The sequence below is a fragment of the Balaenoptera physalus genome (genome assembly GCF_965194825.1).
Source record: "Balaenoptera physalus genome assembly, chromosome: X".
NCBI classification, from domain to species: Eukaryota; Metazoa; Chordata; class Mammalia; order Artiodactyla; family Balaenopteridae; genus Balaenoptera; species Balaenoptera physalus.
The window spans coordinates 33,618,711-33,644,405 of NC_138903.1; the positions used below are offsets into that span (position 1 = coordinate 33,618,711).

The window sequence follows — 25,695 nt, forward strand, 5'->3', positions numbered from 1 at the left end:
CACGATCCAAAAGATTTCAAAAAACAGCTTGTATATACTGATAAGAAATGCTTTTTGTGCTCCCTTTTAAGCATATACATTTAAAAAATAATAGACAATCTAGAACCGTTTCCTTAACCTTTGGGGTCCTTTTCTCATGTGTAAAATGAAGTGGTTGAAGCAGATTATCTGGCTTTGTGGACCAAGATAATTTCTTCTTTTCATTTGGGTTTTTTTTTTTAATTGAAGTATAGTTGCTGTACAATATTACATATGTTATAGTTGTACAATATAGTGATTCACAATTTTTAATGGACCAAGATAATTTAAAGGAAGATTTTTTCATAAATATCTGAAAAATCTGGGTGTGAGGAGAATATAAAAGTATCATCTTAATGATCTCTAACCAGAAACAAAGAGCTATATCCTTTCATTCAGAACAAAATGAAGTTCTTCTACCTTGGAGATAAGCAGACTTTTTAGGAATTGGATCAATGCATTTAGAAAATAATTTACTCCTCTGTATTAAAGAGTTCCTGGTTTCCAGGCAGGGGTGCAGCTGCCTCCCAAAGTATAAGCCTTTTGCCCCATTGTCACCCAAGATTAGTGCTCTAAGGAAAGAGTTGTTTGCTCTCCTTTTAAACAGTCACCTTATTGTTTCTTTCTTTCTTTTTTTTTCCGATCCAAACAGTAATTGAATGAGTCACTCATTTGTCTGCAGTTTAATTGTTGTTACCATCTTGCCTCCAAGAGTTTTCGATGTTCAAATGGGTTACTGGAACAGCACTTTGTTAGGGAAAAAGGTTACATTGACTGCCCCCTCCCTCTCAAAACATATTAACTCTATGTATTAAGGACTGGCTGGAGTTTTTTTTCCTAGTCAACACCAAGGACGGCATGGGTCAGTGGACACCTCGATAGGCTTGATAGCAAAAGTATTCTACAGTCCTTAATATATATTTTAATATTTATCAACTATTGCTTGTCAGTGTTGTGTCCCAGTATCTCTGTGATTCTTTCACTTACCCATGTAAATGGACCAACCAAATTCAACGGAAAATTTGAACAAAAAGCACTTTTTATTGAAATATAATTGATGTACAATATTATTTAAGTTACAGGTGTACAGTATAGTGATTCACAATTTTTAAAGGTTATACTCCATCTATAGTTATTATAGAATATTGGCTATATTCCCTCTGTACAATATATCCTTGTAGCTTCCTTTATACATAATAGTTTGTACCTCCTACTCCCCTATCCCTATGTTACTCCTTCCCCCCTTCCCTGTCCCCACTGGTAAACAGTAGTGTCACTAGTGTGTTCTCTATGTCTGTGAGTCTGCTTCTGTTTTGTTATGTTCACTAATTTGTTTTATTCTTTAGACTCTACATATAAGTAATATCATAGAGTATGTCTCTTTGTCTGACTTACTTCACTTAGCATAATACCCTCTGTGTCCATCCATGTTGCCCCAAATGGCAAACTTTCATTCTTTTTTATGGCTGAGTAACATTCCATTGTATGAGTGTATGTATGTAGGTGTATACACACACACACACACACACACACACACACACACACACTACATCTTCTTTATCCATTCATCTGTTGATGGACATTTAGGTTGCTTCCATGTCTTGGCTATTGTAAATAGCGCTGCTATGAACATTGGGATGCACGTATCTTTTCGAATTAGTGGTTTTGGTTTTTTGTTTTTTTTTTTTAACCATATGTCCCAGCAATTCCCAGTGGAATTGCTGGGTCATATGGTAGTTCTAGTTTTAGTTTTCTGAGAAACCTCCATACTATTTTCCACAGTAGCTGCACCAATTTACATTCCCTCCCACAGTGTACAAGAGTTCCCTGGTCTCCATATCCTTGACAACATTTGTTATTTGTGTTCTTTTTGATGATAGCCATTCTGACAGGCGTGAGATGATATCTCATTGTGGTTTTGATTTGTATTTCCCTGATGATCAGTGCTGTTGAGCATCTTCTCCTATTGGCCATCTGCCTTTCCTCTTTGGAAAAAAGCCTATTCAGGTCTTCTGCCTGTTTTTTTTGTTTGTTTGTTTATTTTGTTTTTGTTTTTCAATTTTTTGCCTGTGCGGCATGTGGGATCTTAGTTCCCCGACCAGGGATCGAACCCGCATCCCCTGCATTGGAAGCGCAGAGTGTTAACCACTGGACCGCCAGGGAAGTCCCTTCTGTCTGTTTTTTAGTTGGGTTTTTTTATGTTGAGTTGTATGAGCTATTTATATATTTTAGGTATTAACCCCTTATCAGTCATATGATTTGCAAATATTTTCTCATTCAGTAGGTTCTCTTTTTGTTTTGTCGATGGTTTCCTTTGCTATGCAAAAGCTTTTAAGTTTAATTAGGTCCCATTTGTTTTCTTTTTTAAATTTTATTTCCTTAGGTTTAAGAGACAGATCAAAACATATTGCTATGATTTATGTCAGAGAGTGTGGGCAAGAAGGACTTTGAATTATCACCAGTAGAATGGTAGACTACATTTTAACATTATGAAACTGTCTTTAAAAGCAAGAAGAGAAGATCTAATTAATTGTCAAACACTAATAAATGTTTCTGGTTTTCTAAAAAATAAATTTATTTTATTTATTTATTTTTGGCTGCGTTGGGTCTTTGTTGCTGTGCGTGGGCTTTCTGTAGTTGCGGCGAGCGGGGGCCTACCCTTTGTTGCGGTGCGCAGGCTTCTCATTGCGGTGGCTTCTCTTGTTGTGGAGCACAGGCTCTAGGCACACGGGCTTCAGTAGTTGTGGCGTGCGGGCTCAGTAGTTGTGGCTCACGGTCTCTAGAGCGCAGGCTCAGTAGTTGTGGCACACGGGCTTGGTTGCTCTGCGGCATGTGGGATCTTCCTGGACCAGGGTTGGAACCCATGTCCCCTGCATTGGCAGACGGATTGTTACACTGCACCACCAGGGAAGCCCCAATGTTTCTGTTTTTAAATACACTCCTCGGTTCCTGGTCCCCACTGACCCGCTAGCCTGGCATTGCTGCCCAGATCTTGATTTCCTTAGAGAGTGAGTAAAGATGGGGGCTAGAAGGAATCCTAACAGGTCCTGAGAAAGAAAACCAGTGAATGTTCTTTCTGGTTTTGCCACTGGTATGCAGAGTGCATGCATTTATACACATAGAAAAGTGCCCAGAGTCTTCACTTAAGAGTCATTCTATGTCTGATTGCTTTCTAAAGGAATCTGTGTAGCTACATTCACAGATTCACTTTTTTGTTATCTGAAAGGAGAAAATGAATGCAGTAGTGCAGTTAAGAGCTCACATGTTAGGTATGAAAAGGAAAAGTGCCGATGGTGATATTTGATTTGTTGCGTGTGTTGGAGAATGTTTGATTTTATTTCTGAGAATAGAGTTTAAATAGTAAGGTTGGTCATTTCATTTCATAATTATGTGATTTTTACATGGGTTTGGGCATCTACATTAAGAATCTCAAAGCATTTTTTAAAATATATTTTCTTGGCTCAGCACGTGCAGTCTTAGCTCCCCGACCAGGGATCCAACCTACGCCCCTTGTGTTGGAAGCACGGAGTCTTAACCACTGGACCACCAGGGAAGTCCCTCAAAGCATTTTAAAAAGTAGGTTCATTGGCTCATTCATATTGGGGAACGAATTAGGGACAACCAGTTGTCAACCATCACCTGCAAAAGATGTTCACATAAAAATAGCCAAAATTGGGAACTCCCTGGCGCCCCAGTGGTTAGGACTCAGTGCTTTCACTGCCGAGGGCGTGAGTTCAGTCCCTGGTCGGGGAACTGAGATCCCACGAGGCACACACAGCAAGGCCGGAAAACAAAAAACAAAAAACAGAAATTGTAGAAGAGGGAAAAGCCTAAAGAAAATACACAGTGACTGCGGAGGGGACAAAGATGTAAAAAACTGGGGTATTGTGTGATGTTGGGACAATGCAAATCACTGGACTTTTGTATCCCATTTATTTTATCACAGGTCCCTTGGTTAAGAAAATCTTTGCACACGGTCACTTCTATCTCTGTGTGCGTTCTTCAGACAGTGACCACCAGGCAAGTCTTTAAAGGAGCAGTTGCACAAATTAGTTACATTCAAGGACTTTCATTTCTTCAGTTTAGCCCAAGGCTCTTAATCTCAGCGACAAAGTATATCTGAGACTGGCGCACTCAAGGAGTGTGCCATCTCAAGACAAAAAAGCAGAGTGCCATTCATCCATTGCTTTCTGTGCCACTGCCCACCTTCTAGGTCTTAATACCTTTGGCCCATGGCCAGGGCTCCTTATCTGGTTGACTTCCCTTTAGTCTCTTTCTCACCCCTCCAATAAATCCTCCATACTGACTCTAATTGTGCATCTTTCCAGAACCAAGACCCAGCATGGCATTCTTCCTTCACTGGATTTCTGCAGCTAGAAAAAATCCCAGCTTCTCAGCTGGCCATTTAAAACCTTCCCCAGTCTTCTCCTGACCTGCCTTTTCTACTTTGTCTTCTTTACTCCCTGCGTTCTGTACAACTCCATGCTGTTGTAGCTACTGTTTCTGAATGCATCCTGCCCTCATCCACCTTCTGGGTCAAGCTCAAGCTTGCTTCTCAGCCTTGCTGCTAACCCCATCCCTTTACTGCCATTCTGGCAATGGAGTCCTACCCGTCCTCCATGACCTTGTTCAAATAATTCCCTAGAGAACCCTCCTAGATGTCTGCAGTTGGAAGCAACCTACCTTTTGCTTATATTCCCAGAACACTTTGCACCTTTTTCAGAAAACTCTTCAACAGCTGGCCTTTTTGTCAATTACTACCACTGCCTCCCTCTCGCTAGGTGATGAGCGCCTTTGGGGCAAAGCCTGTGCTCTAATCATCATTGTGTCCCTGATGGTACCTAACACAGTATGAATATTTGATGGGCATTCAGGAAACATTTGGTGACAACCTAAGATAAGATTACAGTATGAATATTTGTTGGGCATTCAGGAAACATTTGGTGGCAACCTAAGATAAGATTACAGCAAGAATATCACACAAGTAATATCCAGGAGGTAATACTGAACATCCTGTTAGTTTTAATGGTAACTTTATCTCTGGCCCTATTTGTAAAGACTGTTAGGCAATAAAGAACTTGGTAGATAAAACATTTCTATCCCCTTTACTGAAGATTGTCATTCTATCTATTTATGCTAAATCTTTATTAGAGGGGTCAAAGTCAAATGGCAGAAACAGTTGAGATTGGCATTTTAAATAGAATTTGGTGTTACCCAGGTGTAACGAAAATTTCTAGTATATGATTATTGAAAGTCAGTTCTCCTGCCATTGTGTAATATATTTTGTAGCTCATTGGTCAAGTGTCCTTCCTTGTTTGTTTTTAGAACCCTCTCCCTCCCATGTACCGTGGCAAACAGACCAGAGAGAGTTCGTAAAGTGTACTGATAACTATCACTTATATATCTTTTTATCATGTTCTGAGCACTTTACTGTATTTTAGGTTATTTAAACTTTCTAAAATCTCTTCAAGGAAGGACTTGTTTCCTTTCTATGAATGATGAATATTAGGCTCAAAGAGCTTAACATTTCTTGTCTCAGATCTAACAGTCAGCAAATGGCAGAACCAGGTTCTGGTCCAGATTTTCTGACTCAGGATAGCCTACTCGACCTTGGACGAGAGAACGAAGAAGAGTTGGTCTATAGAAATATCATTTGCAGTCCATCCCCAGACCCAGCCAATATTCCCAGAATATATCTAACCTCGAAAAAATCCTTGTAATGACTAGATTTCCCTGTATAACCAAGCTTATCTATTTGTGTTTCAGCAATACCTGTATTACACTAAAAAATATCTGTGACCATTTTCCAAGATTAGTGTGGTTTGTTCTCTGAAAGAAAGAAAAAGTTATACCAGAGCTTATTAGAGCTCCAAAATGGGGAAGATGGGGTTGATGCAAGTCTTTTTTGTAAATTATCAAATTGTCTTGACCTTCAAGAAAAGTTCAGAAGGAGCTTCCTTCATTCTCTCTTTCTCTTATTTTACATTATCACCTTTTTCTCAATACCAAAGAAGTGTTCCTAAGGAGCTCCACTCTTGAGAACAGCCTGTCCAGGTCCTTTTGCTCCGTCTTCTCCTGTATTCAGAGCCATCCATATCTTTGCCTTCATGATCCTCAAATTCAGTATTTCTTCAGTATTTCTCTCTTTTTGTTCTTCTCCTGACGGGACCAGCAGGTCATTAGATGCCCTCTCTGTGTGTCTGCCAACCTAGCTGTATTTCCCAAGTCAAAATTGGGCTGTGTGGGTTGACAAATACAAGCGTGCTCTTCGAGATAAGGGAAAAGGATATTAAGATTGAGATTGTCCCAAATCCTTTGGATGTATGGCACCATACCTATCTATGTATATTTTGTGTTCCTTTATTCTGTAGCTGTAACTTACCTTCACATGAGAGCAGAGAGGGACTTGGATACCTCCATTCCTGACTAGATGTGCGATTTAATTCTGTTATTTCTTCTAATTCGCAACACCTCTCCACAGATTCCCTTGGAAAATAGAGACTGGCTAATTTAGAAGTGTTTCACGGATATGTCATCCCTCTCTCTAGAGTGATCTTACTCCAAATTCTTGCACATAGCATTCAATAAATATTGTTGAATGAATGAATGAACGAATTGAAATGAAACTGAGTTTATTTTAACTGTGGCACACAGGTACTCCTTGTGGTTAATATTCTCCTGTTGTCCATTCTCTGATCCTTGGCATGTGCCGCAAAGGTGAGGCAAAAGCTAAGCCAGACTCTGAATTTTCCTGATAGTGTCTCTGATAAGGTTGGGCTACTTAGTGACATTAGTGAGATGTAAAAATCTCAGATGCTTCTGATCTGCATACCTCTCCCTCATCACCACAGATGATTCAGCCCCAGTTTTGTTTGATCGAGACCCCTTGGATGTTGGGAATTTCCCCACTATGCATCTTTATCACTGCAGACTTACACCAAGACTCAAGGTGCTTTTGTTTTATGACTTAAATCTGTAATATCCAGCTCCTGACATATTCTTCTCTGCACTAAGTGAGCTCAGACTTGCCCTGAAACTCAAGATACGACCCTAGAAATGTAAAAGGAGCCTTTATGAGAGGCAAAAACACATCTTCATTCTGCTGCCTGCCCATCAAACTCATTAGCTTGTTCCCAAGTCTAAAAGGAGGGTAAATGCTGAAGGCAGATGATTCACTGTGAAGTGTGAAGTTAATTAAAGTCGTTGGTAGATGTTATATGACAACAGGGGACTCTATGGAGTCTTAGTACCTACTCAGTACCTTTCATGTGTCTTGTGGTTGGGTGACCAGACATGATGCAGCCTAAACTTGAGTTGTCTCTTGCTCCTTTTCATTTCTTCCAGTGGTCATGCAGGATGGTTAATGTTGTTTTCAAAGAAATTCTAGATCGGTTACTTATACCACTGAATTAAACTAGCTGGAGATCATGATCCTTTTGCTTTCCCTTGTCAGCGATGTTACGACTGGGCCCGAGGCTCACAGTTTCCAGTCTTCGCCGTCTCAGGACGTCTTTATGCCACGTTCCTTCCTTAGGTGTTTGTGTGAGTCTCACGTGATGGTGAGGAGATGGCCACTATGAAGGGAAGCCGAAGGGGGTCAGGAGTGGGCATTCTAAGCTAAGCGAGGAGCATAAACAAAGGTGTCAGGGAGGAACAGCACAGGATGCTTGGGAAACTGCAAACAGTTGCGTGACTTCTGTAATAAGTCAAGAAATGGGAGGAGATGAAGCCGGACAGGTCGGCAAAGCCAGGTGGGGAACGACAAGGCCAGGTGGGGAGGGACAAGGACGCAGTGCGGTGCTGTGTTGGGGCCTCCTCACCTGGTACAGGAGCCCCCCGGGGTGAGCCAGGAGCAATGCTGTTAGACTTACACTTACCAAAAAAAATTAATTAATTAATTAAAAAAACAGGGAATTCCCTGGCTGTCCGGTGGTTAGGACTCCGTGCTCCCACTGCAGGGGGCCCCAGGTTCTATTCCTGGTCGGGGAGCTAAGATCCCGCAAGCCGCGCGGTGCAGCAAAAAAAGAAAAAAAAACATTACACCTACATGCGTGACTCGGGCAGTTGTGTGTGTGTGTGGGGGGACTTTGAAAAGCACAGGCCTGGAAGAAGGAAGTCAGATTGGGAGGGAGCATGGAAGCCCAGGAAAGAGATGATAAGGGCCTACAGGAGGGTAGTAGGAATGGGGAGGATGGGCTGAATCTGAGCGATATTGTAGGGGAGGGGCGGGGCTGTTTGGCTGGCTGGTGGGGTGGATCTGGGGAGGGAAGGAGTGAACCCCAGTTCTGGCGGGTGCAGGGCGAGGCCACGGTTGTTGGCAGCTGGGACTGACAGCTCAGGCGGAGCGGCAGCAGGGTCGCCCTTCAGTTCAGCAGGATTGACAGGGGGCCTTCTTCAAGGTCACGCAGCTGGAAGATGGTGAGTGGGGTGCAGGGGACGTTGGGTTTGAGGTTCTGGTGACATACCCACGGACAAACGTCTGACGGTGCGAAATGGAACTCTGAAGCTCGAAGGAGGGGTGTGGGCCAGAGATGACAGATCTGGGAGTCACCAGCTCATAACTGGTAGTTGAAACTGAGAGTCAATTTATCTACCCAGGGAGCACGTGGCAGAAGGAGAACACGGGGCTTGGTAAAACTCTAGAAGATGTAAACATTAAAATGTTTATACAGTTCCCTTTATTGTTTAGTAGGTAATCCATGCACATTGTATGAAATCCAAAGGGTCCGAAAGGCACGTAGAGAAAAGTGAGTCTCCGACCTTGTCCCCTGGCTGTAGTGCTCCCAGCGCTGGGGGCTGCCACCTTTATTGGTTTCTTGTGTCTCGTTTCAAAGATATTCTCTACATACGCAAATATTTGCAAATGTGTTTGTGGTTGTTGGGATTATTTCACACAGTGCCGTCTAGTGTTCAGTCTGGTCGAGCTGCTGTCCTGGGGACCCACCCGTGTGCAGATGTCTAACAGTTAGTGAGAAATAGACCTTCGAGGCTTGCAGGAGAGGTGTCAGCCAGAGATAACAGATTTACAAGTCATCAGCTCACAGGTGGTAGTTGAAACAGTGAGAGTGGATTATCTAGTCACGGAGTGTTTATTTCCTCCTAGAAATGCAACAGAGAGGGGAAGAGAGGAGTGAGCAATAGAAAGAAAAAGGGGGAGAGAAAGGGTGTGAACCTGAGGAGAAGGGAAGAAGAGGAGGGACGTTATTGCTTTTCAGAAAATAAATTATTAGAGGAAAAAAGAGAACAGTTCAAGTTGTGTTTTGTTCCAGGTAGGTAAGGGGGTGGGAGAAATAAAGCATTATGATAAAACGGAAAGCATAGGGCTTTTGGAAGAGGTGGAGGGACACCCCAGAGACACACCTTCTCTGCTTGTTTAATTTCCTTAAGACTTACATTCTGGGAAGTCTCGCGAAGCCTTAAAAACTAGAGGCCTCTCAGTAGTATGCACTGAAAATACATGGGACGTTTTCCTTCTGGAAACATTCTAGCAGCGTCTTCCTCCTTTTGAACGAACCGGCCTCGTGATGTCAGAAGCAGCGCACTCCAGCTCGGAGGTGCTCGGCTGTGGCTTGCTGGCCTCTAGTGGCCAGGAAGGAACCTCGCCGCTCCGGCTCCGCCTGGCTTCACTGTGACTTCAGCGAGGAGCGGGGGATGTGGACAGGGGTTTATGCTAAGGGTCTTAGTTACTAACCACGTGGAGGGCTTCCTGGGAATACTGGAGACTATTGGCTTCTTTATCCAAACCCCCATTTACCTGGATAACAAACTTGCTTTGGCCCAGAACAGATTATGGAGGCAGCATTTAGGCCCAGACTCGAATTCCTTGTTTCTAAGATGTAGATAATATTCCAAAGATAGTGCTTTCCAGTTTCTCTGGTGAAAGGTGCAAAAGTAGATGGCAGGTAAGATAGGTTTGGAGCAGACTCGTGAGCATGTGAGGAGGAAAATCAAATGGAAATAACGTAAAGCAAACAAGTGTGTAAACTCTCAAGGAGGATATACATAGACAGCATTATTTTTGGGAAAGCTCAGTGATCACGTGGCCTCCGTAATAGTTTCTTGAGCAACCTTTGCAACTTCTCCGAGCTTCAGCTTGCCCATCTGGGAATAACGGTCCATCCCACGTGTATGCGTTGCCGAGATGACACGAGTCAGAACGTGAAGGGCTTACTTTACCTTTCACTGTGCACGAGTGACGCTTATTAAAGTTCTAATAAATTTAGCTATTATCATCATTTTACTGTTTTAGTGTTATTATTCTCTAGGAGATACAGTCCCATCTTCAGTTTTATGACAGACCGGGAGAATCTTTCCCTAAATTGAAATTCTGCTTGACAGTTTATACAGGTCTTCAAGTACATGTTGATCCCACTTAATTAAGGCAGCGCCTAAAATTCCTCATAAAGTTCTCCTCAAATAGATGGAATGCTCCTTCTTCTAAGGGGAAAGATGCACTTGAATGGCCTCTTGATATGAAGATACTACAGAAGGGATCTAAGTGGACTTTGAGGGGGTTGACAAAATGGACTTCAAAGCCCTTGCAGGCCTAAAATTTTAAATCACATGACTCTCTGACCTGCTTATTGCCTGCAAATTCATGAGCGGAGGTAGACAGCAGAGGAGACCGAGAGACACATCTCCGCACAAGCCCGTGGTTGACCCCGCCCTCCACTCTGGAGGGAAACTCCATTCTTTCCTCCTCAGAGACGGGCACCCCGGTCCCTCCCAGGCACAAGGGATGCTCCTGCAATGGCACAGAGGATGCCCGTGACAGCAGCCCCCCTCCCAGCGTCACGCGCCAAGCATGCTTTCCAAGTGGAGCAAAGATGGGCGTCAGGCTGAAGTAAATCAAAATAGTAAGACTTTGCAGGATGACTGGAAAAACGAAGAGACCTAAGTAAATAACTGATAGTAGAAACTGGCAAGGATGATTTAGATGTCAGTCTGATCTTTGCATGATATAAACATTGTAACTTCTAGTGTCTTGGCAGAAAACAATACCAATAATGTCACATAATTTGTCAGTTCTGTCTGATGGCAATAGCGGTAATAGAACGCTGTGATTAGTGTGCAGAGGGAGAAACTATACGTGCTTGTATTGTGACATAGAACCCACATATACTTCATTCTTCTTTATGGAAGGGTAGACTAACAAGTTGGTGAATTGACTATAGTAAACAATAATAATGGACTATGAGTTCCTAAGGAGAATCCATCACTATAAATCAGCAAACATTTCAATATAGAAGATATTAGAGGCTGGAATTACGGGGCAGAATCATAATGATATCAAAAGAGCTCATATTATTGAGCATTTACTGAACACCGGATGCTGTGCCAAGTGCTTTCCATGCATTATCTCATTTACTCCTTGAGACCTAGAGCACATTTTCATATTTTACAGATGTGGATACTGGGGTCCTTTAGAGAATGTCTTTCTTTCCCTTCATATAATTTAGCACAGTTCATAACTGTATATTTATTTGTTTGGGTATTTGATTGGCGTCCAACATTATAATGGTGATGTAAGTGAAGCCTTTCCGTGTGCCATGTAGCTGGGTCCATTTTCCTGGCTGGGGAGGTGGGGGAAGCAACACAGGTGTTTGCACCAAGTTTGACCCCTGCTCAGAGCAGCGCTAGCCTGGGTTTTGCTGTCCGCAGGCTGAGGACTGTCTACCCCTCCCGGTTCCCAAGTGCTGCCTCTGAACACTAACTGCTCTGCAGTCTAATGGCCTCTCCCTCCCCCACCTCTACCCTCACCCTCAAGAAGAACAGAAGAGCTTCCTCTTCAGCAGCCATTCTTCTCATACGTTCAAGTCCAAGAAGAACATCCCTGAAGGAGCTCATCAGTACGAACACTTAAAACCTGCAGAAGCACCGTAGGAAGTGGGAACATGAAGGGAGCTGTCATGTTGTCCTCAGGAAGAGGACCTGAGTCAGTGGATGACAGTTAACACTGTGGATTTCTTCAGCCAGATCAGAACTCTGCACTGAAACAAGCTGTCTAGTCACGGCTGCAGGTCCAAGATTGGAATGTCATTAGGAAGATGGTACTAATTTTGACACCAGGCACATGTTCTGCTCCAAAATATATCGACCCTTTGATGATTTGAGTTCAGGATGAACTTGATTGTGCAGCTCTTTTTCCTTCTAAGATTGGTGTCGCATTTCCCCCAAGTCTTATATCGGTGGTAAAGACTATTCTAAAGCATCTGTTCAGAGTTTACTACCCATCTTTCTTACCAGCACTGTGATTCTGTGATGCAGCTGCCTGAAAAGGCCCACCATAACGTGTCCTTTAAGTACTTTATTTTATTGGTTCAAGAGTTCAATTTGATTGATAGATGAGAGTTGGCACCACTTCAGCAATTCATTGAGAAGCTTGCGTTGAAAGACAGATTTCTTTAACACAGTTACCCTCCTGCTTCATGTACTGCTAGAGTTACCTTATTGTCAATCTGTCCTAGATTTGTGTTAGAGGTTGAATCGCACCCCCCCCCTCCCCCCGCAAAATCACATGTTGCAGTCCTAACCCCCAGTAGCTCAGAATGTGACCTTATTTGAAAATAGGCTACTTGCAGATGTAATTGAGTTAAGATGAGGTCATTAGGACGGGTCCTAGTCCAGTACGACTCGTGTCACGTGAAGGGGAAATTTGGACATACAGACGTGCACAAAGGGAGACTATCCTGTGGCCATGAAGACAGAGAACAGGGTGATGTGTCTACAAGTCCAGGAGGGAAGCCGTAACAGATCCTTCCCTCACAGCTCTCAGAAGGAACCCACCCGGCCCATACCTCGATTTTGAACTTCCAGCCTCCAGAATTGTGAGACGATGCATTTCTGTTTTTCTAAGCCATCTGGTTTGTGGTACTTTGTGTCCTGGCAGCCCTAGCTAATACAACTGGTGATACAGACTTTGAGAAAACAAAGACACCCATTGTCTGTGTTTACTGATAAAAGTATTCCCAAGGCAGGTTGGCTTCAAAGCAAGAACTGAAGAGCATAGCTAACTTTGACGTACTCTAAGACCTGTTATTTCACGAAATCACACTTGGTTGTAATACGTGGTGACTAACCTGTACTTTATTAGTTTACCCGTTGTTCCTTTGCTGAAGAAATTGATTGACTCTGTTTCAGGTGACAACATAATGGATAATGAGCATTTCGGCCACTAATTTATTAGTTTCCAAAAGTTTCCAAACCAAATTTCCTAACAATGCAGTCACACAATCAGATAGGTTTTTGTTGCACTTCAATTTAGACATTAAAAAGAGACATTTTTAGGTTTTCTTAACATTTAGAACATTTGTATTATTTTGTATTTTACTTTCAAGTTTGTATGGCAGTGCTTTTATAGATAAGAATCTACCTATTTATCTCTACCTCTCTAGTATCTATCTTAAAAAAAAAAATCCATGCTTGCCATTTGTTTTTAACATCTTTATTGGAGTATAATTGCTTTACAATGGTGTGTTAGTTTCTGCTTTATAACAAAGTGAATCAGTTATACATATACATATGTTCCCATATCTCTTCCCTCTAATAATCATCCTATGGCATGTATGGTGTAGGAGCAACCAAAATTTTTTCCTAAAATTCCTTTTTTATTTTATAATCTTTGAGATTTGTATCAATATAAACCTATCGAAATTGTTAGGAGGCCGTATATGTATATATCAGAAATGCTATCTTTTACGTCTTCTAAGGATCATCTTATAGATTTTTATTTTGAAATGCCTCGTTCAAATTAATTTTAACATATGAAGAGTTTGGTTAAGAAAAAAAATCTTCCAAAAAATTATCACAAACATAGTTTGTCAAACAATAGCTTGTCATAGCGTCAAAGCTACTATTTTCATTCATGTTGTAGTGTGGGAGTCCACAAGCTTTATCCCAATAAAGATAAATTAAGGAAAACCACAGGAAAAGTCATGAAGGTGTGCAAAACTCATAGCACAGCTAAAGTGTTTATTTATAGAAGAAGAATAAGTAAAATATCTTCCTTCATGTTGGTAATATAAAAAGGCTGAATTGAGCCCTCATAGGAGGGTTCTTCTTTTTTAACTGTTTTTTTGTATCCAGAGCCAACTTACTTTATTTCAGTTGAGATGAAAAGGATCTTCCCCTTTAATAAGAAAGCACCTACTTTTCATTTGGGTCCTAGGACTTGGTAAACTCCAGCTAACTGTTTCGAATATATTGAGGCACAGCAAGTGTACTGGAAGATGTGCCAGACGGAAGAAGCTTTAAATTCCCCTACGTTCTCTATTTCAGAGCTGTGATTTTTGTATTCACTCACGGACCTCCTTGATGGCTTTGGTGAAGATTAGATTTGCTAGTATTTTTTGTTACTTATTTTTATTATCCCAGTAGACTATAAAGAAAATGGTTGTTTAGAAAACTCCATTTTTAATAACTCAATTTTAATAAATTCTCAAATACATATGGACTTCAAAGGCAAAACTTTTCATCTAACTTATATCATTATTTGTGGAGGTAAAGAGTGGGTTATCAATTGTGAAAAAAGAGAAAAGCCCTACCTGAAGCATTCCACGATGAACGTTGAAGCTAATCCAAGGTTCCCTGTCAGCCATTCTGTAGGGTTCCGTTGGTCACTTAGGAGCAAGAAAGCGAGTGTCTGGATACTGTTTAGAATGTTACTGCCTTTCGGGACTTCCCTGGCGGTCCAGTGGTTAAGACTCCGCCCTTCCAACGCAGGGGGCGCGGGTTCGCTCCCTGGTTGGGGAACTAGGATCCTGTATGCTGTGTGGCGTGGCCAAAAAATAAAAAATAACTAAAAGAAGAATGCTACTGCCTCTCAACTTTAAATAAAGCTTGTTAATTACCTTTATTTTTCCAGAAGAAATTAACTTATATTTTTCAACTAGCGTTGCATTTTCATCTTCATTTCTAATATTTCCGGTATTCTCAAACACAAGGGTCCTCACTTTTCTGCATGTCTTTTCAGAATAGAAATCCTCTCTCTCCTCATGACTAAGCTTCAAACGACACGTCATCATAGCCCAAAGACAGATTCATTCCTAGTTAGACACAAATCAAAGGTTTGTTAGCAATTTGACACTTACAATGTCCTGTATTATTTTTAATAAGTACATTATCACCAGGTACACCGAAACACTGATATTAACGTTACTTGCTTGCATTCAAGGCCACGGCACCAAGAGTAGGACGAAAACTGGAAGTGGAGAGAATGGGAGAGGATGACATCTTCCTGACTTGGCTAAGGAGCCAAACTTGGAGGAGTCGCAAGAAATGCGGCTGTCTTTGACTCCTGTCTCACTTTCCATGTATCTCCCAGTGCCCTAAGCCAGAGTTTCTTGTTCCCCAACTCACACTCCCCTGCCCCCTTCAAATCAGAAGTCCTCTGGTCTCAGTATCTGTGATCTTTGCTCCTTGTACCTAATCACAGTCGTGGGGTGGACAGTGCTTGCTACATTGTGCACTTAGTCTCTGGTGCTTTCGTCTTCAGGCCTTTAGAAGGAAAACAAAAACTTGTGGGTAATGATGCCATCGTGGATCTTTGTTTGAACATGGGCAATTCCTTGTGCTACAGTGTTTGTTTTGGCAGCCAAACGTATCTTATTCTTCTTCAGACTGTGAATAAATCTGGAGGTTTTGCAGGGCTGCTAGCTCCCGAGGTGTTTCACGTTAGACTTGTAGAGTCCTCGCTCAGGTAACTTCCTAGTTACCCTAGAAAAGCAAATCTGCGCTCACCGTGACTTTCATGACAACAAAGGGGAAGTTTTTCTAGTATGGCAGAGGCCACAGGGACAGTTCTACTGGTGATTTTAAGTTTTCCGAACAAGCACTGTTGAGTTTTCCTTATTATTCTCTTGGCCTTCTGTCTGAGTGGTGAGGTTAAACTAGAAGTGGAGCTTCTTAATCAGAACCTCACTGCCTCAGTCGCAGAAACAAATCAGGCCCAAAGAGTGTAAGTCCTAGGAACTTGTTTCCAAGCAGCCTCGGTAGTGGCGCCGCTGCTCCTGCGTCTCCGTGTAGAAGCCCAGCGGAGAAGTCCTGGCCTGGACGGGAAGTTAAACCCGGAGGCCACTGGGCTGAGGGGGCTCTAAGGCCACCCTAAGTGAGGTTCACTCCTAAGGAAGTGAACGAAAGTCTAAGCCTGCATATGCCTCAGGGCTGCTAAATTGAGACCTGAGGGCAACCGATCACGACAAGCCAGCTAGGCTTTAAGCTGTAACCCATCGAAGCCTTTCCTTTCTTTGCTTCCACACTTCTCTGTATAACCTTCCAGCAGAGCCCCCGTAACAACCTGCGGCTTGGCACTCTGCCACTGGAATCAACCTTTGCTCAGACAAGCGCTTAAAATGTTTAATATGCCTCAGTTTATCTTTTGACAACGCCAAACACTGAACACCTTCACACAGCGACATTTATTTCCTCCCGAACGTTCAGTTCAGTGAGCAGATTTGGTTTCCGCTACGGTTCAATTCTGGCAAACAGGGAGAATAATCATCCTCTGTTTTCAGTCTTTCTATGTTTTGCATTATATTTTGATGTACCCAGGGCGTAAAAGTCTTCCAACAGTAATAGGGACATTGCATGAGGTGGCGGTAATTTTACTGAAGCAAGTGCGTTGAAATTCACTTGAGGTTTTTCTCATTATCAAATTCTATGCTAAATGAATATTCCATAAATCCAAATGGATTACCCGTGGGATAGACACTTGCTATAGAACAACATTGCATATTTGGTCTACATCAGAAATAGTAAGCCTTGTTTGCCATCGAAAATATCTTTAAATGTTCTTTTTTAAACTTTTTAAACCATTTTTAATTGAAGTATAGTTAATTTACAATGTTGTGCTAGTTTCAAGTGTACAGCAGAGTGATTCAGTTATTCATATATATATACATATACTTTTTCAGATCCTTTTCCCTTATAGGTTATTACAAGATATTGAGTATAGTTCCCTGTGCTGTACAGTCGGTCCTTGTTCGTTATCTGTTTGATACATAGTAGTGTATGTATGTTAATCCCAACCTCCTAATTTATCTCGCCCCCCCCACCCCCCCATCCCCTTTGGTAACCATAAGTTTGTTTTCTATGTCTGTGAGTTTATTTCTGTTTTGTAAATAAGTTCATTTGTATCATTTCTGTAGATTCCACGTATAAGTGATATCATATGATAGTTGTCTTTCTTTGTCTGACTTACTTAATATGATAATCTCTAGGTCCATCCACGTTGCTGCAAATGGCATCATTTCATTCTTTTCTGTGGCTGAGTGGTGTTCCACTGTGTGTGTGTATGTATATATATACATACACACATACACACATACCACATCTTCTTTATCCATTCCTCTGTCGATGAACGTTTAGTTTGCTTCCATGTCCTGGCTGTTGTAAATAGTGCAGCTCTGAACATTGGGGTGCATGTATCTTTTCAAGTTAGGGTTTTGCCTGGATATATGCCCAGGAGTGGGATTGCTGGATCATATGGCAACTCTATTTTCAGTTTTTTTGAGGAACCTCCATACTGTTTTCCATAGTGGCTGCACCAATTTACGTTCCCACCCACAGTGCAAGAGGGTTCCCTTTTCTACACATCCTCTCCAGCATTTGTTACTTGTACACTTTTTAATGATGGCCATTCTGACTGGTGTGAGGTGGTACCTCATTGTAGTTTTGATTTGCATTTCTCTAATAATTAGCGATGTTGATCATCTTTTCATGTGCCTGTTGGTCATCTGTGTGTCTTGTTTGGAGAAATGTCTATTTAGGTCTGTTCTTCCCGAGATGTGCGTCTTAACTATCTAGGGCCCATTTTTCCGAAGCGCACAATGCCTCATCCTGTTTTCTCATCCTGAATTCCCCTCAGGGTGCGCTGTCGGTGGGCGACTGCAGTGCGTTGTGTCTTAAACCTGGTATGATGGATGCTGAGCTACACTCTATGTTCTTTTTTGTTGTTCACGGTCTCTTCATCAGAATAAAATACACTGTAAGAAGAAGCTTGCTAATATATGCTTCTTGAGAACAGCGGCTATTACTGTTTTGCTAATCTACGTACTCAGCGCATAGCAATAAATACTTATTGAGTGAATGAGACTCAGAGAATCAAGTGAAGTGCTCATCGTGGACCCGAATTTGCCACCCCAAAATGTGCCTCTTTAGCATAAGGATTATCTTGAGCTGATTATTTTTAAGAAACGGCAGGCACAGGAGAATCTCAGAAAACAGAGTAGAAGTTATCCTTTTGTAACAGACATTTCCGTTTGTAAGGGAAACGTCCATTTCTAGGGGTGTCTCCCTCCCTGTACCAGGAAGAGGAGGATATCTAAACCTCTAGAAACTCTCATGAAAGGAGACGGCATGGACTGAAGTCTGCATGACAACCTTACCCTGGTTTACTGTGCTTTTCCTGATAGCCTCCAGAAACTGGCTCCCCTGCCCCTCCAGTAACTTCTTTTGTCTCTAGCTGGAGATGCTATTTAAGGTGGTGGCTTGGGCCATTTCAGGGAGCTGTTCAGTTCTCCTGGGTCTCTCCCATGCATACAGGAGGTATCCATGTTATTAAACTTCTGTTTTGTGTGTCTCCTGTTAATCTGTCTTTTATTATATGGCGGTTCTCAGCCAAGAACCTAAAAGGGTAGAGGGGAGATTAATTTCCTCCCCTACGTCACTTAGCTTAGAGAAGCCTTGTCTTGGGAACCATTAACTTTTGGGTCCTCTCTTTATACCACGTTGGGTCAGCAAAATACGTGGAGCTGGGGCGGCCATCTTATCATCACAGGAGTCGACCAGGAGCAAAAAGTCAAATGAGTACGGGAGGCCGGTTCTGAGATCGTCCAGTTTCTGGATCAAGGCCAGCAGTTACACACCTTCAGACTCTCTGCTATGGGAGAAAAATAAACTTCATCTTTGTTTAAGCCACTGTGAGACAGGCTTTATGCTGCTTGCAGCTTGACGTACCGATGGACTCGCCTTTCCCCAGGCGAGCCGCAGCTCTCGCTCGTTTAGCTGCTCACACGGAGAGAAGGAGTCCGGAGCGCTGGCTTGGAACAACCATACCGTTCCTACGTGGTCAGGGCAAAATGGTTTCACGTGACAGTTAGGGAACTAGAGGGCTCCTTGCTCTGTGTGCTTTTAAGATCAGGAGGCAGGGAGGGAGGAGGCAAGGGATGGAGATATTCTAGATCAAAGTTTAGGACTCATCTCTAAAGACTGAGACGTAAAACTCCCAGGTGTATTCCAAAATCTCCAGTGCAGCGCTAGATTGACCAAGTGTTGACTCAGCACAGAGCCCGGAGGAGTACGGAGAAAAAGAGACGTGAGGGAGGTACATACAAGGGGACGTGGAATTTGCCTGGAGATGAGGCATTTACTCTCCAGCTGAGTGGCTTGATTGGCGTGGGCGCCATCGGGGGTCGAGACAGTGAGGGGTGATGTCCCAGTGCCGGTCAGAAACAGGAAGGAGTGCGAGCGGTGAGCCAGACGAGCCGGTGTCCCTTGGCGCCTGAGCCCCAGGAAGCCGGCTTCATCATTTGCACGCGTGAGGTGTGTCCACATGCGTGTGCGCGTCGCGCTGAGGACTGGCTCCACCTGGAACCGCACAGATCTTCAAAGGGATCTGGGACCCAAAACGTGGTGCAGACTCGTGATCTGGTCAGCCCGACGGACTACAGAACGCAGGGGCGCGGTCATTTCAGCCACAAGGGGGTGCCGCCCAGAAAACACAATCAAGGCTCAATTATGGAACTACCACCAGTCGCAGACGACCGTAACCTTTTGGTGTACGTGAAGCTTTGGATTCCTACCCTGCTCTTATACCTGTGTCACTTGAACTTGGGATTTGTGTCTGCAGGGTGGTCAACGTGTTAACTAGGTGCTGGTTAGGATTGCTCCTGCCTCCTGTTTTAACCGGAATTGGGGGTGTTCAGGGTCCCTCCTCCGTTTCTGCGGTCAATAAAGTGTGGATTCTGTGGTACCGGCAGAGCTCACATGGACCCAGAGCCACAGGTTGAGAGCAGACCTTAAAGGCAAATCTCCCGTTTCCCACGTGAATAAACTGAGGCCCAGAATTGTTACAAAGCTAATTTGAGCGCAGACCAACAGCGTGTGTCTCTGCAGTGCTGTGCTTATATCCCATTCTGCCTCTCCTGGCAGGAAATGATCCCTGTTCAGCGTTGTCTAAGAGGCCCCTTATTGGATTGCACCAACCCACGGTTGTAGGAAGCTTTGGTGACGTATGGGATTGTCATGCTCCTTGTCATTGCAAGTGACCCCTTGGGAGGCAGCAGTGACGGGAATCAGTCAGTTAGCTGAAAGGAGGTGGCTTGGCAGTGCAGTCATTTGGAAAGCCATTTCATTTCACTTGCTGCTAACTTCAGATAAGAAGCATGTACACAATCACCTAAGACAGGAGTACCGCTTAATACGTTTTCCAAGTGTTTAAATATCACCACTGAGTGGTGATGACCTCTTTGTCATGTTTGTGAGAAAACACACAATCAGATGTGTTACTGAGCTATTAAATGGGATTGTGTTATAAGGGTTTTAAAATAAATTGGATATTTTAGTGTATCAATTATGTTGTTTCTCTTCAGTTTTCAAATATGATTATTTAAAGCAATAATAGGTTTGTGATCATTGTTTTGATTAATAGCAAAATCACTAAAGTACTGAAAGAAAATGATTTCCCGCAAAATAAAATTTTTATTTAACTAATTAAATAATTTCCCATGTTATACTAAGAGAAGAAAAGAGAGGTAGAAGATACCTTTGAGGTTTGTAACATGAGCAACTCAGAAGATGAGTTCCTATAATTAGAAATACCATAATAGTTACGGAAGATTACAGGCATACCTCATTTTCTTGTGTTCTCTTTTTACGGGGCTTCTCAGATACTGCATTTTTTACAAATTGGAGTGATGTGACAACCCTGCATCGAGCACGTCTGTCGGCGCCATTTTTCCAACAGCGTTTGCTCACTTCCTGTCTCTGTGTCATCTCTTGGTAATTCTGACAATCTTTCATACTTTTTCATTATTATTATTATATTTGTGATACTGATCTGTGATCAGTGATCTTTGATGTTGCTACTGTGACCTGCTGAAGGTTCAGTTGATGGTTGGCAGTTTTTAGCAGTAAAGTATTTTTAATTAAGGTATGTGCACTGCTTTTTAGACGTAATGCTGTTGCATACTTGGTAGACGCCAGCATAGCGTAAACATAACTTTCGTATGCATGGGGAAACCAAAAAATGTGTGTGACTGACTCTATTGCAATATTGGCTTCATTGCAGAGGTCTGGAACTGAACCTGCAACATCTTCGAGGTATGCCTGTGTTTGTAAAAAAGACTGCAGTAATATCCTCCCACTGTCCATACCCATGAGCACTTCCCTCCCACACTGGCTCTGTGCTTGCCCGCGTGACTTAACTTTGGTTAAGGGGACAATAGCAAATGTGACCTAAACGGAGCCTTGAAAGGTGCTTGCCCTCTTTTGCTGCTCTTGGGAACCCTGTAATCACCACCACGGAACAGGCCCAGACTAGCCTGCTAGATGATGAGGGACACATGGCCAAGTCATCCCCTGCCTCACCTGACATAGAGCCAACAATCAGACACGTGAAGGAGGCCATCTGGAACTAACCAGAGAAAGAAAAGTTAAGATCTGAAGCCTAATAGGAGTTAGCCAGCAGGTCTCTCTGTGCCAACCAGTGCCCAATGTCAAGCCAGGAACTGCCTCTCAAATCAGGTGGGCTGGTGTCAGACGTGTAACAAGACCCTCCTCAGGAGGATAATAGTTATGTATAATGCCTGCACTAAAAGATCCTGGTAGATAACCTTTGATCAAGTGGCCGCCTGGCACAGTCATGTGTGTAATACTCATGTGCTAAACTGTATTCAGCATTTGAAGCTGTAGTAAAATGATAGCCCCAAATTAACTTAAATTTGAGATACTTTATTTATTCTTTAATAAAAACACAGGATCATGCTATAAAGAATTTAAATGTGCGTGCATCTGAACAATTTCTTTTATCACAGTGAGCATGCAAGTGTCTACAAGATGAGCACTCTTAAAATTAGGGCCAGACGAGGGCTTCAATTAGCTGGTTCCAAGTTTCTTTTAACTCTTAATGTCTTGGAATAGAATCTCGAGGGAAGAAGTCCTATATTTGGCAATATCTTAACACATTTATTTCTGTCCCAAGAGATCTAGTTACTACTACAGATGTGAATAATTCTAAACAGCAATACATGCTTTACTTAGCTTCTGTACTTGTAAACTGGGAAAGGGAAGAAAAACAAAAACTATGGAATCATTTTAACATCATTAATTGTTGGTTCTTAGTAAAATATGGCCAGAAATATGCATGGGATACAAGAAGAGTAAGAAAAAGACCTGCATCTTATCCCACTTAATCATCACACATGTAACAAATAATTGTAACTTTTATTGATATTTCATAAAACCAACTCTTTCACTCCCTTTTCAGTCCTCAACTTCATTTTCTTTTTTTTTTTTAAGGGAACTTTATTTATTTATTTATAAACATCTTTATTGGAGTATAATTGCTTTACAATGGTGTGTTAGTTTCTGCTATATAACAAAGTGAATCAGCTCTACGCATACATATATCCCCATATCCCTTCCCTCTTGAGCCTCCCTCCCACCTCCCCCATCCCACCCCTCTAGGTGGACACAAAGCACCGAGCTGATCTCCCTGTGCTATGTGGCTGCTTCCCACTAGCTATCTATTTTACATTTGGTAGTGTATATATGGAACTTTATTTTTATTTATTTATTTATTTTTGGCTGCGTTGGGTCTTCGTTGCTGCACGCAGGCTTTCTCTAGTTACGGCGAGCAGGGGCTACTCTTCGTGGCGGTGCGCGGGCTTCACATTGCGGTCGGTGGCTTCTCTTGTTGCGGAGCACGGGCTCTCGGCGCGCGGGCTGCGGTAGTTGTGGCTTGCGGGCTCTAGAGCGCAGGCTCACTAGTTGTGGCGCACGGGCTTAGTTGCTCCACGGCATGTGGGATCTTCCCGGACCAGGGCTCGAACCCGTGTCCCCTGCATCGGCAGGCACATTCGTAACCACTGCGCCACCAGGGAAGCCGTCAACTTTATTTTCAATCCCTGCTGTTAGCTTCATGCTTGGGACTTGCCAGGTTAATAATTTTATAACCATAATCTTCTCAGAAGGAATTGTGATTAATTTTGGTAGATTGTATAGTGGATTACCACCATCTTTATTTCCTCTCCCCTACCGTTTAATTTCAGTTAGGCCATAAAGCTTGTGAAGGATATGTTTGCTATTTCTTTTCTGGCCTCTTCAGCGCTTAATACAGTGTTTGGTAGGAGCTTAGTAAATGATTGTTGAATACTCAGATGAAGTACCTAATCTGTCCCTTCTTTTCCCTGACTTCCTCTTAGTCCTCAGTAAGTTTTGGCGAATATGACTAAGACATGCTCAGAATCTGCGGGGGGTTTTAAATAGGGATGCTTTAATGTCTCTGCACTTTGTCTCCGTATTTTACTGGCTGTAATTCCATGACTAGTGATACTCCCCTAGAGATCTGGACAGTATGCTTTCGTCTTGCTATTTCTCATGCTCTCTCTGTGAATCCCCATCCATCGCATGCACCAGGGCCAGGGCTGAATAACGTGTGTATCTTTACCTGGGTCGATTTTGCAAATGGTAAGGAATTTGTTGCTTCAGTGATTTGGACCAATCAATTCAGGTGGTTTCATGCACACATTCGAAACTGTGCCCAAGTAATCATTGGAAAGGGTTAGCAAGGAAGGAGGCGAGCCTGGGAGAGATGGAATGCACTTAAATTTTTCATTTCCCTCGGCATAAATACATTTCATAAATACATTTTCTAAAATTTCTCTTGAGACTTCCCCTTTCACTGGATTGTTGAGAAGTGTGGTGTTTAACTTCCAAATGATTGGAGATTTTCCTTTCTGTTAATGATTTCTAGTTCAATTCCATTACGGTCAGAGATTTTAATTCTTTTAAATTTGTTCATGTTTTATTTATGACCCAGGATGTGGCCTATCTTAGTGAATATTCCCTGTGTGCTTGAGAGGAATGGGTATTCTGTTGTTATTGGGTAGAATGTTCTGTAGATGTCAGGTGGATCCCATTTGTTGATGTTGTTCGGTTCTTTTATATACTGGCTGATTTTTTATCTAGTAGTTCTATCAGTTACTGAAAGAGAGGTGTTGAAATTGTCAGCTATAATGTGGATTTGCCTATTTCTCTTTCAGTCATGTCAGTTTTGGTTTTGTGTATTTTGCAGCTCTGTTGTTTGGGGTATGCATATATGTAGGATTGTATATCCTCCTGGTAGACTGATCTTTTTATCATTATATAATGTCCCACTTTATCCCTGGTGATTTTTTTTTCCTCTGAAGTCTACTTTGTCTGATATTAGTAGGTCACTTCTGCTTTCTTTTGAATGGTGTTTGTATGATATATCATTTTGCATCCTTTTATTTTTAACCTACCTATATCATTATATTTGAAGTGAATTTCTTGTAGACAGCATGTATTTGGGTTTGGGGAAATTTTAATTATTCTTTATTCTGCTCTTCCTTCCTGTTCATAATCTCTCCATCTCCTGTTTTCCCATTGTACTTTATTTGTACTTATGGTATAGCAGTTTATCACATTTTGTCTTATGTACGTATTCGAATGTGATTATAGAAGCAGTTTCTTATGTATGTGAATGCGATTATAGAAGCAGTTTCTTATATCTTTGATCCCCCATATGGAAGACAGGCAAATTTTGGTGACTAGAGTTCTGTATAGTACTATTTTTAAATTCGCTGTGCTCTATTACCTGGTTTTCCTTCATTGAAGTGCAGTTGATTTACAATGTTGTGTTAGTTTCTGGTGTACAGCAAAGTGATTCAGTTATACATATATATATACACATTCTTTTTCATATTCATTTCCATTATGGTTTATCACAGGATGTTGAATATAGTTCGGTGTGCTATACATCAGGACCTTGTTGTTTATCTCTCTTACCTGTTAATGGTAAACTTAAAGTGTAAAATCCATGAAAGAAATGAGATTTTACATTTTGAAAAATCTCATCCTTAGTTTACTTTAGGAAGGCATATTGATGTCTGGTTGCTACACATAAAAATGCTTATGTAAAAGATTTAAAACTTTATTTTTAATTCCATCAAAGGGAAATATTATATCAGAGAGTCATAGTCTCGAATTCTGAAATCTGGGAAATCTAAATTTAAGAAAATACAAACTAGAGTGTATTTGACATGAGAACTTCTTGGGTGAAGTCACGTAAGATTGTTAGAGGATGAAGAACTGTGGTGAAGGAGGGGAGTAGGTGGGAAGAAGCAAGTGAAAACTCCTTTCATTGCCAATTCATACCCATTCTCTGCAGCAAATCAAATATTCTTACTCCCTAATTTAATGTCAATGCTAACATTGCCCCTCATATATTTAAAAAAAAATTTTTTTTGGAGTATAGTTGATTTACAATGCTGTGTTAGTTTCAGGTGTACAGCCCTCATATATTAATAATAGCGAAATATAGGGATTTCTGTTGGCTCATAAAATAATAGCCTCATTGATGAGACTTAATAATTTTCGCAGAAGTGTCTTAGCAACATGTAGACTATGGTTACATCAGGGAACATTTTGCTTTTAGTT

The 25,695-nt window shown here is 42.0% G+C and overlaps 1 protein-coding gene across 1 annotated transcript in view; it reads left to right on the forward strand.

The window, feature by feature from the left end:
* PRRG1 (proline rich and Gla domain 1) overlaps positions 1–25,695 on the forward strand; it is a 371,943-nt gene that overhangs the window by 160,521 nt on the left and 185,727 nt on the right. The gene's annotated exons all lie outside the window — the stretch shown is intronic.